At 45.4% G+C, this 6,000-nt stretch overlaps 1 pseudogene; it reads left to right on the top strand.

Moving 5' to 3' along the window:
* The first annotated feature begins 299 nt into the window (after positions 1-299).
* Positions 300-6,000, top strand: part of LOC121834742 — a 31,554-nt pseudogene continuing 25,853 nt past the window's right edge.

Below are 6,000 nucleotides of genomic sequence, written 5' to 3'. Positions count from 1 at the left end.
TTCCGAAAATGCCGTTTAACTTCGCAATCAGTCTCGGGCCGCAAGGGCAGCATTTACCCGGAGAATGAACGTTCGGTTATGCGCCGTTTGTTTTTGCAAAATAAAAAAAAAAAAAAACTATTATTTATTTAATCTTATTTTTTGTTGGGATACCCTGCACTGGGAATGTAGATCACATACTCATCGACAGCCTAAGGAACGAAAGTTGTTTTATGTCCCCGCTCCTGGCTCTTCGATTGTTCCAGGAGCTATGCTATCCGCAAACGCCGGACTCTCATTGGCTGCTTAGCGATAATGAGATGCACAGTACTGCCAGTGACTACACTCCAGGTCACTAGTGGTGTGCAGTGCCTGCGAAGGTAACGCCAGGCGAAGAGAGGAAGGGCGAGCACGAAAAAGGCGGGAATGGAGAGGACGGCACTAGAGGACGAGAGGAGAAAGGGTGAGCACTAGGAACGTTAGAAAGGAGAGAAGGTTACCGATATCCCCCCCGCCCCCCCACACACACACACAACGTTAACTCAACTCACTTAAACAAATGTATGCTGTGTTTATAGGCTTTTCAAAAACCCGAGTGCCCCAGTGCAGACCAATCGCAAAATTAAAATATTTTAATATTAATACTATGTTAGTGGACTGGATGAGTACTTTTCTTAAGACTAGAACTCAATCTGTGCGTCTGGGTGAAGCCTTTTCGCAATCTTTACCAGTTATTTCAGGGGTGCCTCAGGGTGCTGTACTGGGCACCTTACTATTTCTTGTTCACATAAATAATGTTGGTTATCACCTGGAAAGTTGTGTTCGTCTGTTTGCTGATGACCTTTTAATTTATTGTGCTATTACTAGTAAAGATGATTGCCTAGCATTAAACGAGACTAAAGATTAAATAAAATATGAAGTGATGATTGGCTCGTGTCTTTTACTCATAGAAATGTAAATGTGTATCTTTTCTTTAAATCTCGGAATCCAGTAAAATTATAATTATCAACTCATATCGCAACCAGTAGAACGGGTTTCGTCTTTTGAAGAGGCGATGCAACGATTTTTGTACTTTGCGCAAATACCGCTTAGAACGGATCTCTGACGTGAATGACCCGTGAAACACCTGTTCATTTTTCACCACACGCAATCGAAGTTGCAGAAAAAAATAAAGAAAACGGTCAGCGTTCACCCCCCCATCTCACTTTCAGAGCAAGCGGCCTTGTGATCTGGAGCCGATTATGCGCCGCCATTGTTGATCACAGCCTCGCGCTGTAGTTGGCAAGACACTGGACATGAGATCAGTTCGAGACATTGTTGTGGTTAGGCTATTGTCGTCATTGTAGCAATCGGACATCGGCCACTACCCGAATGCTTCTCGAGCTATCAATTATCACGACCCCAAATCGAGCTCCAGTCTATGAGCCGCATTCAAATATCGTCACAACTTCACAAGGCGGAACTGCGGCCACCCAGCTACGTCTGCAAGTTTTGCGAAGGAGAGATTGAATGTAAACGCTCGCTTTTGTCCTTGATATTACATAGCAACAAATAATTTTCTTGGACAGTGGCGTTGAGTGCGAGTATCCTTGAGCCTTACCAGTGCCAGCAAGCGCATATAAAGAGATAAACTTTCCAACTGATTCTCGTTTCACCGGCCTTTTAAATACCTTGGCATGTACCTAAACTCTTGGCCTTGTACCTTGGCGTGTACCTAAACACGCATCGAAAACATAACTGCAAGTGGTCATAAAACCCTAGGATTCCTTAGACACGACCTACTTTAAGCCTCACCGAAGATTAAATAGCTGTCATATTGCACACGTGCTAGATCCAAGTGTGAATATGCACCTACCCTATGGAACACCCATCAGACTTACCTTTCCGACATGTCATAATCAGTAAAAACCGCGCGATTAAATTCATCCCTCACGCCTATTCACCCACGAATATTTCTGTTCTCAACACCTCAATATCCTTAGCTGCTATTGAGAATAGGCGCACCGTAGAGAGCTTATCGTTTTTTTTGTTTTTTTTTTTGTTCACGACCTCTTTTATAAATTCTGGACTGACCGGGAGTTCTTTTCACCAGCAAATCGTGTCTCCCTCCGTCGTGATAATTGCCCCAAGCTCGGACTACCTTTTGCCAGAACAGAGAGTTTAAATAACTACCCTTCCCTTTTGTCATAAAGGACTAGATTTCACTACCAGAATCCCTTGTAACAATTACAGATCAGGCATTATTTCTTGCAGAGCTGACTCAGCATGTGTTGCCCTTACTTCGATGTTGTATTTTTTGGACGGATGTTGTCAGTTTTGTCTCTACCTTGTATTTAATCTCCTGTCTCTACCTTGTATTTAATCTTCTGAACTGCTACATTGTGTTTTGTATTTCACCCCAATTATGTAGTGCCCCCCAGGAGCACTTAAGGTTTAATAAATAGAATAAAATGAAATCACCGCGGTGGAGTATCTTACGGCACTGCCATCCATAGCCCATCCGACTGTTGCGCACGCGCAGTTCTGACCACACGCGTCGTGGTCTGTAGATTAACGCGCGAAGTGCAAGAGGCGATGCGTGTGCGCAAGCATTCTGCCGACGGTCAGCGCCAGCGCAGCGGTGTGACGGTAGCTGCTGCCTTAACCTTTGCGGTCATGTGTCGGGCCACACCCGACATCGGAGAGATGCGCTTCCGGTCAAGAGTCGGGCATGGCCCGACACGGAATCCCGCGTCCTTTTAAACGTGCTCCTTCGCTCTTTTTGGCAGGATTGGTGGCGCCATATCTTGGAACGTTTCGTGAACACCTCAATTCCTTCACTCTTCAAAGAGTTCGAGCTTTTCTCATAGGAGGCAGAACTAATCCTAAGCAGCCTAAAAAACGGAGGAGCGCGAAATTTCAATTTCGCTGACAGAAGGAATGGCCACGTTCCAACCCCGCTCGTTTTATGGTAACTCTATGCGTGATATAAATCAAAGTGACGATTTCAGTTAAGAGGACGACTATATCCTCCGGCAGATGATGAAGGGACGTCTTTTGAGACTTGTGTGAAAGTAGTGATGAAGATGAAACGACTGCGCAAGACAGAAGCCGCGGAGCCGCGGGGCCGCTCGGCCGCAAACGTCGTTCAGGAGTTTGTACACAAACAATCCTCCGGACTTTGCTTTACTTACGTTCAGTGTGAGATGTTACCTTTTTACGCCGAAATAATCTTACTTTTCTGTGGCCCATGCGTCCAAAATAGTTTCTGAGCGAAACGACCATTAATTTGGTCAGAAGATCTGACCGCAAAGATTGCCGAACAGGACTCAACTCCGTTGCGAAATGCGTAAGAAATTTAGATGAAACGCTCTCCGAGACGGTTGGCTCTACCTTTAGGCGTTGTGGTGACCATGGGGAAGGAGGGCGATAAAGAGCGGCCACCACCGCTTCCGCCTCCACCTCCGGTCGAGCCTCCGGCTCCACCTCCGCCTCCACCTCCGCCTCCACCTCCGCCTCCACCTCCGCCTCCAACTCTGGTTGAGCCTCCTGCTCCACCTCCGGTTGGGCCTCCGGCTCCACCTCCGGTTGGGCCTCCGGCTGCACCTCCGCCTCCACCACTGGTTGAACCACCAACTCCACCTCCACCTTCGCTTGAGCCTCCTCCTCCACCTCCGGTTGAGCCGCCGTCTCCACCTCCGCTTGTGCCTCCCCCGCCGGATTTGTCGAGTTCCTCTTCATCCTCAACGTCTCCTGAATGGAACCAAGCACGCGACGTCATGGATGAGAACAATCTATGCCGCCTAGAGATCAAAGCCTACTCATGACGTTATCGTCGGTGGATCTCTGAACTGCCCCTAGCGGTACAATGTCTGAAGCTCAAGCTAAACCACAGCACACCTCTAGTGGCTGACAGCTTAAGAGTATATGCGGATCGTAGTATGTCAATATTCGTCAAAAAATATGATCTCGAGTTATAAGCATTTTATTATCCTTCAATCGTTACAATTTGTGCATAAAAATAAATTCCTGCTATAATTGCTTATTTATTCAAATACAGTTTTGAAGACCTCCCGGCAACTTAGAACTGAAGTCTCTTCATCGAACGCTTGGCTAAGTAGGGACAGCGATTGATGTGCCGACGCGCCCTCCCATTGGTCCGTGCCCGCGTTCCGTTTCTTGTGAGGAGGAACATGGCAGATTTTGCTTGACCACACTCTCGAGCAACGGTTTGCTACCTTGGCGTTCGTGTACTTCCCCAGGTCCAGCGTTGTTCTAACTCGATTGTCACGTGACACGACCCGCCGAATTAACTCGGAGGATTTTGAACACAGCCGTGGAGGGCGAGTAAGGAACAACATGGCGGACTGCGCGCTAGCAGACGATACGAGGGAGGGGAGGACGGCGGGGGAAATCGTTTCGCTACCTCACGTAGCGTTATCTGGGACGTTAACTAAAACGGTATAAATTTGAACCATTTTTTTGCGCGCGGTTCTTCAAATTTTCACGTCTCATGACGTCTCATTTATGTTGAGAAGTAGGCCTAGCCGTCTCCTCTCCGTCGCAAGAATAATGTTGCTTCAATTTCTCACAAAAACTTATAAGAGAAAATTTTTTTTTTTTGCTGACAAAAGTCGGTTTACATATTTGTGGTAACTATTGAATCTTTTTTTAATCTAGTTTTGGGTAATTCTTAGACATTGCGCGGGCAAATCGGCGCACTTAATAATTTCCTATCGTAACCAAATTTTGAATCCGTACACTTAAGAAAAAAGACTACTTGGGGTAGTCTAAATGGCTTCTTTGAAGCTTGACTACCCCTAAGACCGAGACCCTGTATCTGGGCAAAGTGACGACTACAAACCCCTGTAAAATGACCACTTATCTGGAAGTGATGTCTGGCGGTGTGGAGGGGGGGGGGGGGAGGGACGGGAAGGCCTTTTAGAGTTAGATATTAATGTGCAGGCAGACGTAAATGATAGTAGCACACAACTACAAAATAACTGTAAAGTATGTTGAGAGCTTGCCCGCTATAATTGACTTATTGTACGTGCTGAGGCTTACAGGCAGGGTATGGAAACAAAACGTGTAGAAGCCACCTATGAACGCAGACCCCCTCTCACAAGACGGATGTCACGTGAACCTCCCTTTGCCACAGTTATTTTATGAACTAATTGAACACCATAAGACTAGGAATTATCAGACTATCAATTCAGAGATTGGTCTATCTTGTGATATTATTAGACGCAAGGAACGAGCATGGGGCAACATGGCTTAAGTAAGCTTCTCACTGCGTGAATCTTAAACCTAAACTCATCATGAGCAAGCCTTGGGATGTTACTGAAATGATTAATTTTATATCATGTTGCCTTTCCAAGCAGTAGATTAAGAGAGGTCCCTAGCTTAAAAATTTAAATAAACATACCACTTGTATATCAATATTAGTTGCAAACACCCTTCGTATTCTTCTAGCAAAAAGTGGCAATCACTAGCCTATTTTTTTCAGAAAGTGATAGGACATATACACGAATCGGGTCGGTAGGGTGTTGGTATAAAGACACCCGGGCCCTTTCTGGAGTTTGTGTATTGTACTGTTGACTAACATATACTTGTACCACTGTTCGGTATGTTGCTTGGTGTTCGCGTTGGGCAGGTATGCTGTATGTGCTCGTGTTTGAGTGTGCTGCCGCAAAAAGTCCCACATAAAAATAATATACTGTTGTTTTATTTGCACCAACTACAGGTTTTCCCGCTCATTTTAATCCAAGCGACGACCAATTTAATCTCGGGGTCACTCAATTTAGTCCAAGCGCCATACAATTTAATCCAAGCGCCACACAATTTAATCCACTATATATATGTGCACTTATTGTGTTCAATGGTCGTGTTTCGCTTAAACATTTGGTAACTTAGAACAATTGTTTATACAATTAGAATTTTTTTTTTGGGGGGGGGGGGCGATTGGTAGTTTGATCACTAATGTGATTACTCGAGTTACTTGTCCCACTATTCACGAGCTTAATTGATATATTGGTTACTCTT

This window comes from Ixodes scapularis, unplaced genomic scaffold (genome assembly GCF_016920785.2).
Source record: "Ixodes scapularis isolate PalLabHiFi unplaced genomic scaffold, ASM1692078v2 PGA_scaffold10__122_contigs__length_95168666, whole genome shotgun sequence".
NCBI classification, from domain to species: domain Eukaryota; kingdom Metazoa; phylum Arthropoda; class Arachnida; order Ixodida; family Ixodidae; genus Ixodes; species Ixodes scapularis.
The sequence above is the reverse complement of the archived record's forward strand: the minus strand, read 5'-3'. Positions and strand labels throughout refer to the sequence as shown.